Raw genomic sequence first — 20910 nt, forward strand, 5'->3', positions numbered from 1 at the left:
GTGTTTTTTTGAGGTGCTTGGATAGTGTATGAGTGATGGTGTTGTGTGCCTCTGGATGCTGGTGTTGGCTTTGCTATTCTCTCTCTCTGCTTCTTCCAAAAATGTAGTTGTAAGGGGTTGTGGGTAATGTGGGTGTGTGTTTTATAGTGGTGTGGGTGTGGTGTGTGTATGTGTGTCAGGTGTGTGTATTTTGAATTGTCCAATGTGGTTGTGTTTTGTATATGTGTGTGTATTTTCAGCGCCGCGGTGTGTACCGCCAATGGTTTATCGTGGTTGAAAGACTGCTGCGTTGATTCGTGGGTCATGATAGTGTGGGCGTATTCCTGTTGGCGTAACGGTGTGGGTTTTGCTATCGCCAGTTTATCACTGACCTTTGGTGTGGCGGACTTGTGTGGGTGTCTGTATTGTGGCAGATTTCTAGATGTGGGTCATAATACCTGAAGCAGATTTCCTCCGCGGCCACGGTATGTTGGCAGCCGTCAGCACGGCGGAAAGCTGCCTTTACTGCCAGGGTTGTAATGAGGGCCTAAGTCTTGCGAACCGGCTCGACTGTTGCAAGTCACCTGGTTGGAAACTCAAGCCCTTCGGCTTGAATACACCTTGACTACACACCCGGTGATCTACCCTGACTCGGTCTTGGACTAAGATGATGGACCAGCACATTGCAGCCTCGGAGGTGGTTTTGGCGATCTTTGCCATTGTCCTCAGGAAGATTCCAGATCCGGGTGACCTTCCTGCCTAATATTATAAGGTATTTAAAGACATTCAGACCTCCGACTACTAGCTTGATATAATGAGCACCTTTACCGCCTGAGGATGATTCGGCTGCCATTGTGTATATCCCAAAGTCAGTCCCTCCTTCCCCGTCTTGTGCCGCTTCCTGGCCAATCTCCCTCATCAATTGGGAAGTGAAGATAAATTCCACAATTTTGGCTGCCTGCCTGAAGAAAGTCTTGCAGACCTTAATACACCAGGACCAATGTTGGTTCATGCCAAATTGGGCCACGCAACATTGTATTTTGTTGTCAACACATCATCCTAGCCCACTGTCATCGATTGCCTTCTGACCTAGTACTGTTGTTTGTCGCTTTTGAGAAGACGTTCAATACCCTGGACTGGAGATATATGCAACTGGTATTGCGACAGGTGGGAGTGGGTCCCTGATTTTGCAGACTGGTCCGCGTCCCATACACAGACCTGAAAGCCTGCGTACTGATCAGTGGGACGCTTTTCAATACGCTTCCCATCCGTCGGGGTACTCGTCAGGGATGCCCGCTCTCCCCTATCCTTTTTGTTTTGGCAATTGAGCCGCTTGCACAGTTGACCAGAAGTGTTTCTACCCTTCAGGAGTTTCAGTGGGACAGAGGTACTGAGGATCGCATAGCTCTCTATGCAGGCAACATCCTCCTATACTTAGCAAAACCCGCAACCAGCGGACTCTAATACTGCCAGCTTTTGCAGTGCTTTGAGGATGCCTCTGGTCTCTGTGTGAACCCTTCTAAGTTCGTTCTTGGTGCCTCTCACACAATCCCGCGACTGCTTCGACCGGCAGGAGCGTGTACCCATTTGTCGCCTGAGTTTTAAATACCTTAGCATCTGGGAGGCTTTCTTCCCTGAACTAGAATGGTCGCTGAACCTCACACTGCTGACCCAGAAGACTAATGCGGATCTAGCGAGGTGGCAGACCCTACCACTAAATGCTTTAGGCCCTATAGTAATATATAAAATGATGACCCTCCCACATTTCTTATACCTTTTCCAAAACATCTCATTGCCGCTGGCATGCTCCTGGTTCTGGGGCCTATATAGAGCAGCGGTCTCGTTCCTCTAGTGCGGCAACAGGCATCGGATAGCATTCCGTCACTGTCAACGTGGCCCCTATGTTGGCGGATTGGGCATGGTCCATATGTATCTCTTCTGTTCGGCCTCCCAACCTTTTGTAATCCATGACTGGTTCAATGGAGGTTGGTTGGATCCAGCTTACAGACTTGAACTCAATCACCTCACGTTTCCCAGCATTCTAGACTTCCTCTATGGCTCCCTGATCCCCAGCGACATGGTGACCAAGATAATATTTCTGATGTGGAGAGCTGCCTTGTGTCATACCTGCTGGGCTGGCGCTCTGACCCAGCAACACCTCTTTGGAATGGCACTAGACTGCGAGAGACAGCAGCACTGAGGGGCTTTGATAGGTGGGGCTTGTTAGGTATATCCCAGCTCGGAGATATATGGGCTGTTTCACACATGCACTGCTTTCTATATCTGCAAACTACATATCAACTCCACCAGGTCCCATTCACAGATACCTTCAACTACGTCACGTCCTACAGTTGCACCTCTCACACATGGGCTCCCTCACAGAGTATAGCCTGCTCGAAGCCAAACTCCTAATGGGGGCACTGAGAAGGGGGAGTGTTTCTCAAATATATAAAATGTTGGTCAGTAACACACTGGGCAGCCTAGCCTATCTTAAGGGGTGCAGGGAAAGTTGGCTGGAGCCAATCAATGATGACTGTCAAGAAGCCTTAATTGCGCCTCGTAACATAACCATATCCTCCCGCCTGCGACTGATACAAACATAGTACTTCTATCGGTTGTACCTAATGCCAGCTAGACAGCACTGGCTGGCTGCTCCCGGACCCTGTCTGCCCCAGATGTGCAGGCTCGTCTGCAGACTTTTATCACATGGCTTGGGTTTGTTCTTCAATCCAAAGGTTCTGGTCGGCAGTAGTGAACAATCTCACTGATGTACTGGTGCGGGGAAGTCCCTTTGTCCCCACTGGGGATTCTGGTAGGTGTCATGGAGGGTATTTGGGGTACCAGAGCAGAACAAACTTTCCTGGGGACTGCCTGGATGGTAGCCAAAAGGGACATTGCATCACGTAGGACATCGCCTACCTCTCCGACCTTTACACAATGGCACAGAGGAGTGGACTGTTGACCGCCCATCAGGAACAACCGATCTATGAGGCACTGGGTTGTCCCTGTAAACATAGTTAAGTGTGGGAGAAATGGCTGGGGCAAATCCCCTGAATACACTTGGGGCTTTGCGTTCACTGTGGTTGATACATCGATTCCTAAATGTTATTTACAGGTGACAACCTTGTTGCGCGTGTTTGTTTTTGACGTTCTCTTAGCCTCAGAGGCTATATGTGCCATGTATTATTGTAAACTTGAAAACTGAATAAAATTGTTTATCCAAAAACACAGGACCCAAAATGCTTTTTGGTTTTGATAATCCCAGCCCACTGAATATACCTCCATAAAAGAATTGTTGTTAAGAGATTTTCATTTTTGATATGTGTTTTTGGATTAGGCAAGTAATTTAGCTTGGGTAGACATTGCTGATCGGGTCCGAATTTTTCCAGATGACATTTTTAAAAATGGTGGAGGTGTTGCAGTGATGATGTAATATTTAAGGAACCATGAGACCTGTATACTTCATCTTGATGTCAGAACATAGGTTTTGGGAACCAAGTAGTCTTATACAGACAGAAAATAACTCCTCTGAGCATCCCTTCCGCCGTTTTCCAAAATTAAAATTGCGGCTGTACTATTATATGAAGAGATATGCATATCTATACCAAATTAAGGTATAGTGAGCACCCACAGAGTCCAGCGGTTCCCCAGAGGCTAAAGTAGATAATATGAATTCTCTCTTTTGTGGCACTGCAGTCAAGCAGTTAGGCTTATCAGAGGGTAGTGCTAAGCATTTGTTGTACACACGCAGTCAAGAAATGAAGCATACACTCAATGGCTAACTCAAGTACATTGTTTTATGTATCAAAAATATATATATTGGGACTTTATTTCTAGAACCTAAAGGATCTTTGTGGCAGGTAAGTACAGTTTGAAGAATCAAATGCACTTTGTGATTCACAGTTAAAAAAGTTTTCACGTAAGTAATAATTTTCAACGTCAAAAGTAGACAGGGCAATTTTAATGGAAGGCAGTGCAGTCCTAGGGGGGGAAAAGTACATACACAGTTTACAGTTAAGTACTAGACCTACAGTCCCAGTCTTTGGGTGTTAGGGTGTCCACAGGGCAAGGTTTAGGAAGACACCAAAGGTGCGCCACCTGCAACACGGGGCCAGCCAGGTGCAGAGGTCAAAGTTGGTGTTTGATGCTCCATGGAATCCTATGGATACTGGGGGCACTCTGAAGAAAATATATTGTAGGTAAGTATCTGCAACTTCAGGGCACGGACCTGGGCGGTTTAGATCCGCACCAGTGGTGCTACCTGTCAGCACCAAATACACACCTCAGCGATGGCCGGATGCAGGGTGCAAACAGTGTTGGATGCCCCATGCTTTTCAATGGAGGAACCCCAGGGGGTCACAAAGAGACTGCAGGATTGGTCCAGGTAGTTGGCTAAAGAGGACCAACTGCTGGACAGGTAAGTACAGAGCCCACTGGATGTTAATGAGCAATAGGTTGGGTTCCGCAAGGTAAGGGGGCTGCAGGTGCAGGGGAACCTTTAGGCGACAGGAGTCTTCACTGGAGAGCTTCGCCATCAGGGTCCTCTGGGTTGAGGCTGCTGGCATTGTCGTATTGGTCAGGAGGTGTCAACCCAGGGTGGACTTGAGTTCGGAATTGCCTGGGGAACTCTCTCTGGTCTAGTGGGCCACCTGGACTCAGACCGTGGGCGTCAAGTGCAGAGTGGGCAGGACTCTTGGATCCAGAAGGTTCTGGGGTCCTTTTTGGAGGTTTCTTTGTGGACAGGGCTGCTGTCCTCTGGAGTTCTTGGTCCTTGGGTTGGGAGGCAGCCCTCTGGTAGTTTGTGGAGGATGCTGGTCCTGCAGTATGTATTGCCTTTTTTGAAGCAGGAGTCTTCAAGCTGCTGACAGGCCAGTAGGGATGGGGCCAAGTCAGTTGTCGTCTGGAGTCTTCACTGCTGGTGCGGCTCTTCAGTCCTCCTACTTTTGGAGGTCCCCAGGAATCACAAGAGCAAGGTTTAGTGGTGCCCCCTAACTACTAGATAGTGCGTTACAGGGGTCAGTGAGCAGTAGCCAATGGGTACTGACTCTGAGGGTGACAACACCCTTCCTGTGCCCAATCCCTATTGACAATCACCCTCCAAAGCAAGATGAAAGATTCTGCTAGGAGAAGTTCACCTCAGCTCTTGGCTCCCAAGGCCCCAGCTGGGGTGGACACTCCTCCTGTTGTTTATTAATTTTCCTGCCGGACCTGCCGCCAAAAGTGGGACTTGGTCCTGGTGGGTGAGGGGGTAGGGCACCCCACTAGCTGGAGTGTCATGAGGCAGCAGAACAAAAGGCAGGAGCCTTTGAGGCTCACTGCAAAGTGTTGCTGTTCCTGCAGGGCATGTGTGTGAAGCACCTCCACCCAGTGCAGGCTTGGTCCCAGACTCGTAAGAGCAAAAAAGGTTCTCACCCCCATGGGGTCAGAAACTTGTATGGTAGTGGCAGGCTGGCATAGACCGGTCAGACACACACTAGAGTGTTGGGTGAATTTCAGGGGGCATCTCTAAGAATGCCATCTGTGTGCATTTTACAATAAATCCAATACTGACATCAGTGTGGATTTATTGAGCTGAAAGGCTTGATACCAAACTTCCCAGTCTTCAGTGAAACCATCATGTAGCAGTGGAGTTCGTAATGACAAACACCTAGCCCATGTACTCAATATGGCTACATTGCATTTACTGGGTCTAAGACTGGACTTAGACACTGTAGAGACATATTGCTCCTGTAGGTATTCCCTCACTTGTGGTGTAGTGCACCCTGCCTTAGGGCTCTAAGGCCTGCTAGAGGAGTAACTTACCTATTCCACAGGCAGTGGTTTGTGAGCATGGCACCCAGGGAGGGATGCCATGTCAACTTTACTTTTTTCTCCCCACCAGCACACCCAATCTGCAATGGCAGTGTGCATGTGTTTGATAAGGGATCCCTTAGGATGGCATAATACATGCTGCAGCCCTTGGGGACCCACTCTGACCACAGAGCCCTTGGTGCCCCTGGTACCTTTTACAAGGGACTTAGTTGTGTGCCAGTTGTGGAAGCAATGGTACAGTTTAGGGAAAGAATATCGATGCTAGGGCATTGTTAGCACAATCCCAGCACACATTCAATCAAGTTAGCATCAGGTAGGCAAAAAGTGGTGAGATAACCATGCAAAACGGGGTACTTTTCTGCAGAGGAAATTTAGAATTTTGTAAGTTATAGCATCCCATCTATATCTTCCCAGCCAAATTCACAAGGATTTTTCTCTACATATGCATGATCCAAACCATTTACACATCTTCTGATCAAGTAGAATGCCCTTTTACTGTGTCGACGCACAGAATCCAACGTTGGGGGAGGACACTTAGTTTGACTGATCTCTTGAACTCACTGTACCAAAGATCGTCAAATGTGTGACAATCAGAACTTGTTCCCACACACTGACAATGTATTTTTCTACGTCTTTAAAGTCACATTCTTCTGTCTCAGCAAATCCTTTTAGAAACTTCAGGTTCATCAGTTAAAGCTCCAAGCTTTGTTCCAGTTTTCCTCAGTGTCATCACCTGTAAGAATGTGTTTCTTGATAAGAGCCCTAGGCATCACTGGGTAAAGTTTCCCGGAACAGAATATGAAGCAGGATTAAGTGCCTTTTCTTGCGTGTTCCATAACGTATCCAGAACTCTGACAACTTGACTTATGAACACTGCAACAAATCTAAGTGGCACAATTATATATCTGTCATTTGACAGTAAAATGACTCGATTAGAACCATTTCGAACAGCCCACTCAGCATGTGGCACAACACAAAGGTCAGCTTCCTCCAATTTCCATCTCTCTGAAAACTTTGCAAATAAAAAGGATTTTATAGTAAGCTAGCTGCCATTAAACAACATATTCACTTTTATGTGTCTGACCAACAATTCCCTTGGAGCTTTTCTGTATTATCTGTTCCAGTTTCATATCTGGATCCACAGCATTGAACCTTTCCTCTTCTGTCTATCATCACAAAATATTTGGAGGAATTATTTGTAATGGCTTTTCCACTTGTAGCTTCTGCACTCGTTCCAAATACCAGGAATCATATCTCAGGTAGTTTATGTAACCAAATTCACGAAACACACTAATCAGTGACTCCACAGTCTTCATGTGCCACTCCTAATCACCTTCCTGATCAGCATGTACAACGTTTTTCACTAGAGTGTAAAACATTTCCCCAGTACATGCACATTTCTGATTTTTCTTCGCCTTCTTTGACAAACTACGAACTTGGTTTTCTAATTTTGAACTGTGTATATTGAACATTACCTGGCTTTGCATTATATATTTTTAATTAAGTGCACCTTGCGCATTATTCACTTCTGAGATAAGATACGCAAAACCTAATTTGTCATTCTTTCTATAGCCTCATCTCTGATGAGCATACTTTGTTACGAACATTCATAATGAGTTCCGCTCAATACTGACTGGGCAGTTTTGCTTCCAAAGATTTCAGCCTCAATAAGTGCATTGTCTATGCCACATCCACTGAGATAACTTCCTGCACACTACAACACAACTTTTGTCATGTGGAAAACGCCCATCTTTGGATAAAGATCATCAAATACTGCTGAATTGCTCATAAAAATGTTGGCTACAATACAGAAAACACCTTAATTGCAGAAAATTGGCAGGATAGGCTGGTCTTCAAGCTGAGCATGCACATTTGGAATTTTCTTTGGAGCTGTCTATACTGATACATACTTTGTGACTGGAGATGGTATTACTGGTAAAAACCCAATCTTCTTCAGTGGGACGGTATTCTGTGAGATCAGAACATGAATTCCAGTCCATGGAGGATCTGGATTTTCTTCATCCTTCAGTCCGCACAGAATAAACAGTATGATAAATTCAGTTAAATCAGCTTTTTGGACCACAGCCTCAGGTAGAAGAAGATCCACGTCCTTGAAGAATTGAAACTTTCTGGTAGACTAGGACGTGCTGAGTTGGGTAGCTGGGTTATGAGTTTGGAGCTTTATTTGTTTATGCCTACAGCTGACACAGCTTGCTTTCCAGCAACTACTTCATTGGTACAATCTTGAAAAAGCACCACAACAATATTGTGTGTGCTGGTTGTTCCAGACAAAGAAGTGCTGTCGTCAAAATCAAAATTATCAAGAGCAGCAATTGTAAATCCTTTGCTGGCAAAGTGACTTGGAAGTGGTGGGCTGACGGATTCACAAGATTTTACAGCATGAGCTGCTAACATGTTCCTGCTCCATACTATTTCATTATAACTTGTTAATACTCTAATCCTTTCATTGAAGTGATTACCTCTCTCATTTTGCACTGGTCATAGATTGCATGAGCAGTCAGTGGAGTGTAGCGGAGTTTTCTTTTTGCCATGATGTAATTTATAAAACATGATATGGAAAAGACAGTACATTTGCATAGCATAAGCCTGTCCGTTCATGGGATTGTCTTCCACTTCTTCACTTATATCTTCAAAGCCATCATCAATGTTGTTAGCTTCTGTTCTGAACTCAAGAACTTTAGTTTATAACACTTTTGCTTTGGTGATATTAAGCAATGATGTAAAAAATGTTAAGACAACATCAGGCATTCTTATTGACTCCCTTGATTTGCGGAGCTCTGGGGCATCAGAAATTGTATCATCAAGTCCAAAATCGAAATCTTTCAGGTCATTTCTTAAAATGGTTCCTGCTGACTTTACTGCATCCTGTGATTTTATTTTGCCAGAAAGAACTTCAGGAGTCATATCAGCTGAGAACACCAAAAGTACCTCATTCTTTTCGTTTGACAAAAACAAATTCTTTCATTGTACATTCTGACCAGAAAAATCATAATTTCATTATTGTGGATCAATACAGTTTCATCATTAGTGACCATTAGTTCTCTGATCTCACTTGTAAACCCGTAGCCAGCACTCAGGAGTGGCTTTGAAACTTCATTTGCTTTTTCAAAGAGTGAAAACTTAACTGAAGGCTGGCAGTTACGTTGCTGCTGGGAGCTCATTGTACATTCATATTTTCAAATGTATGCACACATACAGTTTCGGGTGGGAATACAGATCCGCTGCAAATACATTCACCTCGCTGTTTAGATCAGCTTCTCAGCTGAAAACTTAATCTTGGAAGAAACTAGCTGCAGATAAAAACATGTTTTCCCTTTGAGACTTACTTACTCTGTACTTTTTTCTTTTGTCAGTCCTTTTGGCCCTTTATCTGGCTAAACCACTGATAACACTTTAAAGATTCTCTGCTTTCTGACCAGTTGTTAGAGGTGGATTAGGGGTAGCCATCAATCTTCTAAGTGGCTGGGCACTGGGTTTGATTGTTGTCACTTTCTCAGAAGACTTGGATTCTCATTGTGAATCACTGGTTTCTGCTATTTTTTGACATTTATTTCTATTGTATATGACTTGTAGCGCTTGTTGTTACAATTATAACATTTTTGATCCTCTTCAACTATCTGCTTCAATCTTTTGTGAACTTAGTCTTGCCGTATTTCTGTTGCATCTCAATCTCTTTTCTATCCAGCCGCAGTTGATGTTAGCTTTTCTTTCGGATTAGTTTGGGATATGACACATTTTTCTTTGTTGAAGGAGTCCTTAGATTTTCTAGTTAGCAACATTTTGTCAGGAGGTAAAGAGCCACTGCTACCACCTGCTTAACTCATGTTTGCGAATTTGAATCAACGGAAAACTTGAAACAAAAACAATATTAAATTATATTACCAATATGATGGCTAAAACACATCATTATAGAGCCTCAATTTTGGAAATTGTGGACGGGTTTCTCTGAGGAGTTGTTTTCTGTCTCTATAGGACTGCCTGACCCCAAAACTTATGTTTTGACACAAAAATGAAGCATATAGGTCTCAAGGTTCCTGAAATATTACATCATCCCTGTAACTCATCCGCCATTTTTTAAAATGTTGTTTATAAAAGAATTTACCCGGATTGGCAATGTCTACCCAAGTTAAATTACTTCTCTCATAATACAAAAACACAAATCAAAAATTAAAATCTCGGAACCACAATTTTGTACAGATGTATATCAAGGAGCCAGGACTATTCTCAGATTTTATCATGTTTTGTAGATTGATAATGGCCCAGCAGCTTAACCAACAATAAAGTTGTTTTGCGAAAACCCTGACAAAAAAAGCTTTGCAAAGCTACAAGTCAACTCCAGACCTATTTTTTGTTTTTTTTTTCCCTTGGTAATGCTTTAAGCAATGTTTTGATTTCACTCTAATGTACCTTATTTGACTGATTCAATCACTCAGGCACTGTAATCAATCTCCCCAAAACTTGAAGACTTGTCCAATCTAGCTTAGGTGCTTCATTTTAAATCCCGTGCAGTTCAGTGAGAAGCCAAGCAGAACAGTAGTATTTCCCATTTTACGTTTTGTAGGAACTTTTACCTTTTCCTATAGGAACGGCAGCAAATAGTGTAGAAAGAACTTATGCCAAATTTGGCATTAAGATAGACATTTACTCAGATTAGGGCTTTAGTAGTTGCCATAAATCTGTTAAGTAGTTTGAAGATGTCTGGGGTGCTTTGAACAGTTTACCTTTTGTATATTTACATTTAGCGTGAAGCCTATGTGCAAGTCCAAATCCACAAATGTTGAAAGCCCATTTAAATATATATATATATATATATATATATATATCTGTGGAATATTTTTACTTTGGGACATTGCAATGTTTGAAAAGTCTGGAATTATCCAAGCAGTCTGACTGACTGCAAATTTAAAATGTAGTGGCCGCGATTAAGGACGAAACGGATGAAGGCATCACAGAAAAAGCATTTGGAGGTGTGCAGGGGCTGGGGGATTTCCCCCTTTTCCAGAAATGTGAGCTTCTCACAAAAGGTTAGATACGTCCAACCAATTAAAAAGCAAAATAGATTAATATTTTGTGTTGCGTGATTCGCACACTCATCTACAGGATCCTTTGCCCCCCCCTGGATACCAGAACTTATGACACCATTTTGGATCCACAGAGTTCATTTGAGAACTGTGAATTTAGCAAACAAAATAAAAATAGTAAGGCTTCTCGGCTGAAATGGATACAGAGGGCCCTAAGACAGGGAGCAAGGATATGCACTTTTGCCTAATTTGTCTTCGCACTGCCAAAAATCAAGAGAACTAAAGGCTGTGCTCTGCTGGTTCTGGGAACACAAAGTTTAGGTGCAGTTTGTTGCTGAATAAAACCTATGCACAGTTCAGTCTTACTTTGCTCTGGGTCAAGGGTGTATCATTAAAAAATTTTTTAAACAAAAGACAAAGAGGCAACAGAAAAATGTATAAATTTCAACTAAGATCCTTTTCATAATTGATTCTTTTATTCAGGTTGTATATCCAGATGCACAAGCGCAGCCAACACGTTTTACCTCTAAAGAGGCTTCCTCGTGGCAGCATCAAATAAACTGGACAATGGAACATCACAACATCTAGTTAGATGTACCAGGTATACTTGTTCTGCAAAGCCACATAGTTGTGGCTGTTCCAGAAACGAGAGTTCAAGATTCTAGTCCATCCGCTTCATGCAGCGTTCGGCATGCCAGCTTATACACGTTCCACCCATACCAAACTAATAAAATATGTAATTGAAAATCATTTGACAAAACAAAATGCTCAGCAGAGAATATAGCATGTTTGTTATGTTATAAGAAAATGAAAGGGAAGTTGCCTTCCATTCAAGGAATGCAGGAATACGATACACAGCATCAAAAATAATAAAATGTGTCTTCTATGTTGAGAAACCAAAACATCTCTGCCCTCAATGCCCTCCTCATGACGTTACACGTGATATCACAAAATACATCACAAATGGCATTGTCAGTAACATAAAGGAAGTTGTAGGCTTTTAGAGGCTGTTCATTGCAGCATCTGACAAAGTCAGGACTTGTGCCTAGATTGTAAGGGACATAGCCGAAGATTAAGTAAGGTAAGATGTGGGTGAAAGTGTATTGAACAGAGAGCTTGAGTGAACTCTACACATAGAGCTCACTGGGCAGGACCAAACGATGTGTCCAGAGGGCGTTTGGCAAATTGTTCTTAACTAAAGTGCATGACTGAAGGCTATGTCCAGTGCTTATTAGGCATTGGGATGCTGAGAGTAGGTCTTGCACACTTTTTACCATTGCATGGCAGAAAAGTTGTAATGAGTTTAAAAAGTGACATAATACTGTGTGCAAACTGTACTTCACTGTGAGTATTTGTGGTGCACTGTGCCACATCACTCATTGAGGATGTCAACTAATAAAAGCTCTTCTCGGATGGCACATACGTATGCACGCAGAAGAAGTTAGTCAGATTTAACAAATCTGTTTATTTCTCTGGTCACTCTTATTCTGAGTAGCATTCCTAGTCTGGCTTCTTTCTTATGCTTCCATATGTCTTTGCTGGCATTCTTGTGCAATTGACTTTTCAACATTTTCATCAGTTAAGCGTCCAGTGTGTACTCAGCTTAAACCAAACACAATGCCTTTGTTAACTTTCCTCATAAAAATACTGTGAAAGACACTATGGGGGTGATTCAAGCGGGAACCGCCAGAAGACCGTACCGCGGTCAAAAGACCGCGGCGGTCATTCTGGGTTTCCCACTGGGCTGGCGGGCGACCGCCAAAAGGCCGCCCGCCAGCCCAGCGGGAAACACCCTTCCACGAGGAAGCCGGCTCCGAATGGAGCCGGCGGAGTGGAAGGGGTGCGACGGGTGCAGTAGCACCCGTCGCGAATTTCAGTGTCTGCTAAGCAGACACTGAAATTCTAAGTGGGGCCCTGTTGGGGGGCCCCTGCAGTGCCCATGCCATTGGCATGGGCACTGCAGGGGCCCCCAGGGGCCCCACGACACCCGTTCCCGCCAGCCTGGTTCTGGCGGTCAAAACCGCCAGAACCAGGCTGGCGGGAAGGGGGTCAGAATCCCCATGCGCCGCCATGGAGGATTCTGCAGCCCAGGGGAAAACCGGCGGGAAACCGCCGGTTTCCCTTTTCTGACCGCGGCTTTACCGCCGCGGTCAGAATGGGCCTGGATGCACCGCCAGCCTGTTGGCGGTGCATCCGCGTTCCCCTACCCTGGCGGTCTCGGACCGCCAGGGTAGGAATGACCCCCTTTGTCTGCTGTATGAAAGTATAGCACAATCTTTCCATTTGTTTACAGAAGAAAAAAAACTCAAAAGAATGAACAGTGGAAGTTTAAAAGAATATGAAAAAGTACTTTAAAGACCCCATTTGTCCTGTTTTTTTCAACCATCAGAAATGCAGTCTTGCGCTAATCACTGCCCTCTCCATTATGCATGAAATTGAACGCAGCAAGATCTGTTCACTTGGACTTTCCCAGTGGCTCTCATTGTAGTAATCTCACTCACAACAGGAAGTTTGATCCAAACCCTGTCTTTCCCAGGATAGTTACAAGGAAGAGACATTAGCAGTCAAACACCTTGTCTATGCAGTGGGCTTTGGTACATTATTTGTGTGGGAACTGATATGTAGTCTGGTTAGGTTGGATCTCGTTGATTGCTTTGGCATGAACCCTAATTGGTTAGGATGCCCAGGTACCCTATGATAGCCAGTGGTGTATTTACTATTACTTTGGCAAGGATCTTGGTTTTTGTTATATGTGATACGTGTTCCATTAATAGCATATCATCAAGATTGTGCTTGTGAGCGCTGCGTGTCCATGGCTCTGCTCGTGAGCATGAGGTAGAATGTTTGGGTTTGTGTTGGATTGACATTCCGAGAATGCCTGTTGTTGTTCAGGGCTTCCTCGATGCTGGTCACTGATGGACGCTTGTTCTAGGACCTAAGAATAAACCTGTTGAAAATACGTCATTCGTGGTGTGCCATTCTTCTACCGTACAATGTAACAGTTTTGAATTTTAGTAACGATACTGGACAGTAGGATTTGCAGTCTAGCCTTGTTTTCCTTGCCTTGTGGATGATCCCAGAGGCATTTTAAATTCTTAATATTGCCCTAGCAGGCCTCTCAAAGGTAGTGGCATTTGTTTTAACACTCGTTTACCTTCATTACTTAATTCCTGGCCCTCCCTTTATTCTTATCTTAGAACTGCTAGTTCCACACTCAAGACTACCTTTGTAAGGCAATATAGCCAAGGTGTTGGGTTTGAAAAGATCTCTGCATGGTGACAGAAATGCCTCCCTGCCCTGAGTGCCCCAGCTGCATGTATATTTGGATCCCTGATTCAGATTTTTGGCATGGGCAAACATTCATAATGCATGTGCACCGTGACCTAAATCTGTTTCATGGTAATATGGTCTTGTTAGACCTGGAAGGACGCGTCAGGCTCTACCCTTATAGTGGTAGAGGTCTACTGCCCTTAACTGGAGTTAAGTGGCATGTGCAGTGGTGGCAGCATACCTGTTTTGTGTTTAGAAGTGGTCAGTAGTGTGAACATGGCCTTCTTATCCGAGTCACAAGAGTAGTGCCGACCGACCCACTCATGTAAAGTTCTGTTGCTGTGCACTTAACTCTCCCTTGGCCTACAAGATGATTGTTTGTAGCCCTGGAATGTGTGATACTAGCATGTGCATGCTGGAATGTATGTGTGCCTGTGCATAGTGCATGACATGAAGGCCTGTGGGTTCCATTTTGGAGGCCCAGGGCCTGGGAAGGCTAGTAGAGGTGAGGTTTGAAACCCACAGACAGACATACTCCTAAGGGCTGAGGTGAGAACACACACTGAAGGAACTGAGAGCAGAGCATTCTCTGTGTACATTAAGCGTCTGACTCCAGGTTACTGGTCAGTGGGACCTGGTCTAATTATCAGGGAGACAGTGGGTCTGTTAATGTTGGTACTGTGAGAATAAATAATCACAAAAGAGAGGAAAGCTTAGGCCTTTGAACCTATCATTCGTATTTGAGTGCAGTCTAACAGCCAGATGTTATCGCCTGTTACATCCTTGGCCTGTGTTGTGAATCACTCAGAATTGAAGCCATTCCTGCTGTAACAGACTCCCTTTGTCTAAAGATAGGGCAGAGGAGAGAATACTTCACAGGAACTGACACCCACAACCCGAATTTCAAAGAACCAGACACTAAATCATTTGTGTCTGGATTTAGAGAATCAAGGTAGGATCATGAGTCATACAACTTGTTCAATAACACTGTTTATCAGTGGAGAAGAGCACCTTGACATCTAGCTGCTGGAACCAGGACTAACTGCCAGGGCCTGCTAGTGTAGGAAGCTGGCTATCTATGTAATGTACAGAATATAGGAGTACACAATGCAGTAGTGCAGGTAACCCATATTGGTTTACAGGGGTTAAGTAATAATTCCAAACGTTCTGTTACGGTAGTATGGGTGAACTGTTAGGCTTATCAGAAGGTAGTGCTAAGCATTTGTTGAACACAGAGTCAATGAGTGAGAGACACACTCATGATGGAACTCGAGACCAATGTTTAGAAAAATAGTTATTTTGTTTATAGAATGTTTCAACACTACAACACTTCAAAGAAGGTAAGTACTGTGCAATGCATGAATGTTTTTGGCAAATAAGTAACACTTTTACTCAAATGCTTTTTTACGAGATAAAGACTTGAAAGTACTTTGCTGGAAGAGGGGTCCTTGCAGACAGTTCTCGGGGTCCCCTGTATGTTGAAGGGTGCTAGGGGGACAAGATCACTAAAAACACCAGTTGTACAGTTTTACCTGCCCTAACGCATCCAGGTGTAGTGGTGCTGGTCGTGTCAGGTGCCTTGTGCACTGCACAATTGGCCATGAGGGGGGCCACCTAGAAAAATACTGCAAAGGGGGATTTGGGGACAATTCCGGGAGCTCTTAATGGGGGATTTGGTCGTCGGGTTACTGGGAGCAAGGGGACATAGTCGTTGATCATGAGCCCGGGCCAGGGGGCTCGGATGCAACGGTTGTAGGTCGTTGGATGCACCTGCGTCAAGGTACCCACGGTTATTGGGTGGACTTGCAAAACAGTGACAGAACAGGCATCTGGGTCACTCTCCGGGATGTCCTCAGCGTTGCTGACGTCCCTCGAGGGATTGGACTACAAACAATCTTTGGTTGCTGCAAGGGGTCCAGAATACTGGGGGTTGGTGCAGGACAGCTCCGGTGAGTCCTTGTGTCTTCACACTTGGTGGGGAGACAGAGTCGACTTCTTGGAGCATGATAACCTCCTCCTGGGTGTCTGCTGCATCAGTGACTCTGGTGGCCAGCAGAATAGTATGCAGAGCATTGTGGTTTGTGCCTAATGACTGCAGGGAAGTGGCTCCTCCACTTCAGGGGAGATGCTGACGACTTGAAGTTCTGGATGCTGTCTAAGGCTCTTTGAGGATGCACATCTGGTGGATGAGTCCGTATGTTGTGATTGTCTGGACAGGAGCAGATAGGCAGGCATAGTTTCATGCAAAATACACCAGTAGTCTGCAGTTCTTGCTTCTTTGGCTCTTCTTTGGCCTCTTCTTCTTGAGTCAGACAATTTTGAATCTGGTGTCCGGTGCAGTAAACTTTGTTCTTGTTGTAGTACCGCCTCACTTTTGTTACCTGGTGTTAGTGTGTTTAGACTATAGTTCACTGGGAGTCTGCTAATCAGGACCCCAGTGACTGTGCCCTCTCCTCTAAATGTGGTTGTTGGTAACCTTTTTACCCCTACAATTGGCATCCATGTAAGTTCCTACTATATGGTACTTACGTACCCCGGACATTGGTACACCAAGGGTCTTCCATGGGCTACAGCATATATAGTGACACCCATGGGAGCCCATGCAAACAATGTCTCCAGGCCTGCCATTGCAGCCTGCATGAAATGGTGCATGCGCCCTTTCACCCCCGAACCTGGTACTACACTCAGACGTTATAAGTCACCCCTCTGGTAGGCCCTTCAGCCCAAGGGCAAGGTGCATGCCTCCAAGTGTGAGAGTACCCCTGCAGGAGCAGGGCGCCCCTACAGACTGCAGGCAAATTACTGGACTTTGTAAGTGCTGGGAAGCCATCTTAAGGTATGTAATGGTCCCTGGTTAACACGAGTAGTCCAACTACATAATGGCTTCTCCGAACCTAGGCATGTTCGGTATCAAACATGTTGGAATCCTGCAACTATGCCCATTCCAGGATTTGTTGCATGATACCATGTACTCTGGGGGTTCCTTAGAGGATCCAGCCGATTCTACCTGAGCAGCCTTACGGGTTTTTAACTGCCAGCCCATGCTGCTGCTGACCCCAGACACTGTTCTTTAGGTGTCTAAGTGCTGGTGTGGGGTGGGGTGGCTTCTGAGCCCCACTAGACTACTTTGAAGGGCACATTTGGTGCCCTCCTTTCATAATATGGCTTGCACCATTTCAGGAACCCCTGGTTCCCATTCTGGTGCAAAACTGCACAAAGAACAGGGGAGTGACCACCCCCCTGTCCAGCTCCTCCCCTGGGGAAGTGCACAGAGCTCTGCCAAATGGCTACTTGATTCTGCCATCTTGGAAATAAGATGTGCAGAGGCCCCTTTGAGCATCTGACTGGTTAGGCCAGGTAGATGATGTCCCTCACCCTCTCTGATAGGTGGGTCACTTCAGAAAGTGACCAACCCCCTTGTAGAGTTACTTAAGGGCTCCACCGTGGGTCAGTCCTCGGATTCATCAAGCAAGACTCTCCAAGGAACTCTCGGCAAGACATCTTCTGCTCCTGGCCTCTGGAACCACTGCTGGTCTGCTCTGGAACCGAAACACGTCTGCTTCTGGCGGGAAGGCTCCCACTGCAACATTGTTTCTTCAGGCCCTGTAGGGATTCTGCAACATCCAAGGCTGTGCATCCTCCAGGGTCACAAGGACTCTGTTTGCACCTGAAAGCACGAAGGACTCTCCCTTGGAGTGAAGGAGTCACTCCCCTGCATCCATGGTCCTCCTGAAGACAATGTCGACCAACTGGTCTGCTGTCCCACGGACATCTGAAGATCCTGCTCCACAGGTGGTGATTCTGTGGCCTCCTCAGGGTCCTGCCTGTCTTCTAACCAACTTGGGAGACGGTGGGCCCCTGCTCCTGCTCCTGCCACTGGACTGGAACCCCTGTGCACCGCAACAGTTGCACCGCAACTGTTGCACTTGCCAAAGCTTGTTGACTCTTCCTCCTTGAGATCTTCAGGTGCTAAGAAGGCCTGGGCCTCCAGCACTCAGCAGCTCGAAGCTCAGCCCCTGTCCTGAAACTTCTGCGATGTGAGACTTCTGTTTTGTCGTGCTGGTAAGGCCTCCTTGTGACTCCCTGTGTCCGTCACCTGTGGGTCACTAGTGGGAACTCCATTGACTTCTTCCTGTGTGCTGAGGACGAGCCCTGACTCCCCCTCAAAGGTAGAGTCTCCTGGACCTTGCTGGGCCCCAAAACTTTGCAAATACTTCTTCAGCCCCTGCTTGCATTTGACACTTGTTGTTGTCGTTCTGGCTGGTCACTGACCACCCCTTCAAACCGGCGAGGGACAGCTCGTAGGCGAATCCTGGAATCCTCTGCAGCTCCCGGACCCTGCAGCTGAACTTCCTCTTCCACAAACTTGCAGAAACTTCACCTTCAGGTGGGTGGGCATAGGACCATGTGTATTTTTATGCTATTTCTGGTGGTTATTTTGTGTACATATTGTGTGTAGATCTCTCCCAAGGGAGATATACCAATTCTAGTCTAGTAGTAGTGCTGTAATAAAGTATCCTTTATTTTTACAACACTTGTGTGGTTCTTTCTTGTGAGCAAGTTACATCCTGACTACTGTGGTATTGCAAGTGCTTTACATTCCTCCTGGAAGGGCTTCAGCTACTCGCCTCAGCTACCCCTAGAGAGCTTTTGCTATCTAGACACCTATTCACTATCACTAAGGGTTGCCTGGACTCAGTATAGTGTGCCACACCATAGATGTACACCATAAAGTGAGCCAGCCTCCTACATCAGGGGACACTTAAATACTCAATTTAGGGGCATTTAGGGGTGTATAGAGTAGTAGCCAGTGGGCTGCTCACCCTTGGGGTGACTACAACTTCTATATGGCCACTTCCTGTGGGAAGTGGGCACAACCCTGACCCAGATTTCCTACCTCCACCAAAAACAAGATGGTGGAACCCTTCCTCGAGTGTCCACTTCGGGTAGCCCACCTTAGGGATGTGAATAGCCGAAAGGTGGAACATGCCTACTGAATAACTAATTTTCTGCCTGACTAGGTGCCTCAGGGCAGGGGGTGGTTACTCCCAGGTGTAGGCTAAACCAAGGTTGCATACAAAAGGTGACAGTCTTTGAAGTCCCTGGCCTTGGGATGCAGATTTACTAGCCATCCTGCCGGAGGCGGTGATAAGACCTTCCTCCAGAGCAGGTATTGTTTCTGGCCTCAGAGTGTGGGCTCTCAACTCCAGGGGGTTAGAAACATGTTTGGGGTGGCAGGCTGGTCGATACCAGTCAGCCAACACTCTAGAAGAGTAGTGAGTTTCAGGGGGCACCTCTAAGGTGCCCTCTAGGTGCAGGTCATAATAAATTCAAGACTAGTATCAGTTTGGGTTTATTAAGATGAGTTGTTTAATACCGAACACCATAGGTTTTAGCAAATCCATTGTGTAGCAGGGGAACTCCTAATGACGAGTGTCCAGTACATACCTTAAGATGGCTTCCCTGCTCCCTTTTAACATCTAGTAATCAAACTAGACATCACAGGGGCATATCTGGTCATGCAGAGATTGTCTCACATCAAATATAATGCACCCTGCCTTAGGGCTCAAAGACCTGCTGTAGGAGTGACTTGAATATATTTAGATGCAGTGAGGGGAGCATGGCACACAATTTTTGTTATTTTGTTGTGTTTTCTTGTGGCTCTCACCATGGCGTGCAGTCTGCGATGGCAGGCTGTGTGCAATTTTTAGGGGAGTCGCTGAGGGGGCACAATGCATGCTGCAGTCCTTGTTGACCCTCTCTAGTACCGAGGCCCTAGGTACCAGGGTTATCATGTATTAGGGGCTTACGGAGGTACAAGGGTGTGTGCCGTTTGTACACAATTTACCTTGTTTCAGGGAAAGCAGCACTGGGGAACTGTTTAGCAGCAACCCAGTGCACCGCAGTCAAAAAACCTCAGTACCATTGAGCAACAATTGGGGGTGACCATGTCTAAAAGGGGCATTTTCCCACAGCTAGTCTTCCACTGGGTGAGGGGCCATCACTCAGAAAGTCAAGACCCCGTGCCCTAAACCTCAATCACCAGCCTTCTGCCTGCAAAGACAGTAGATCCTATGAGGAAGAGAAGTAGAGAGATGCCCTGTGTGGACACCCATATGCAATGTGAGGGATACTGTGAATTAAGGGCCATTACCCTAGTGCACCCTCATACGCCAAATGGGGACCACTGTAAATTAAGACATCGCCGTTGTGCAGAGCCAGTCGAGGACCCCGTATGCCAGGAGGTGGTCACCATGCAGTAATAGCCTGTTGTGCCTGTGTTGAGTAAATCAGCAACCTCCATGTTGCCAGGAGGGGGCCACGTGGAGGCAGGGCCGTCACCTTGATTTGTCATGCCTAGGTTGCTGTGAGGAACACGTAATGATTACGAGGAGCCGCAAAAACGGATGTTTAACACTGATGTGAGCCATCTGGAGACTGAGGAGGCCCAATGCATTATTGGGTAAAGACTGTGAGTGGTCACAGGCCCTCAGCATCGGGAGACCGGAGCCCACAGAGACTCACCCCAGTCTTCCCTTACTTGTCGGTTGCCTTCAGGTCAGGTAACATTGTTCGAAGACGGCGGGCCTGTTTGGGGAACTATCTCAAATGTAGCACATAGAGCTGCTGATGTCGAGCCTTAAGGCCAAAATTAGGTGTTGCTGCTTGTGGACTAGCATGTGAGTCTCCTCCAGTATTGAATGGGAAATATTAAAATGTTTTTTTTATTTTTAATAAAAGCATGTATTTGACTGGAAAAGACCTTATTGTGGTTACTGTTTGAACTTTGAGTCTTGCACCGGCGTAT

The 20910-nt window shown here is 45.7% G+C and overlaps 1 protein-coding gene across 3 annotated transcripts in view; it reads left to right on the forward strand.

Annotated features, from left to right (window-relative positions):
- Window positions 1–20910, forward strand: part of UGGT1 (UDP-glucose glycoprotein glucosyltransferase 1) — a 1185714-nt gene that overhangs the window by 824161 nt on the left and 340643 nt on the right. The window lies entirely within an intron of this gene.

The sequence above is a fragment of the Pleurodeles waltl genome, chromosome 11, assembly GCF_031143425.1.
Source record: "Pleurodeles waltl isolate 20211129_DDA chromosome 11, aPleWal1.hap1.20221129, whole genome shotgun sequence".
Taxonomy (NCBI): Eukaryota; Metazoa; Chordata; class Amphibia; order Caudata; family Salamandridae; genus Pleurodeles; species Pleurodeles waltl.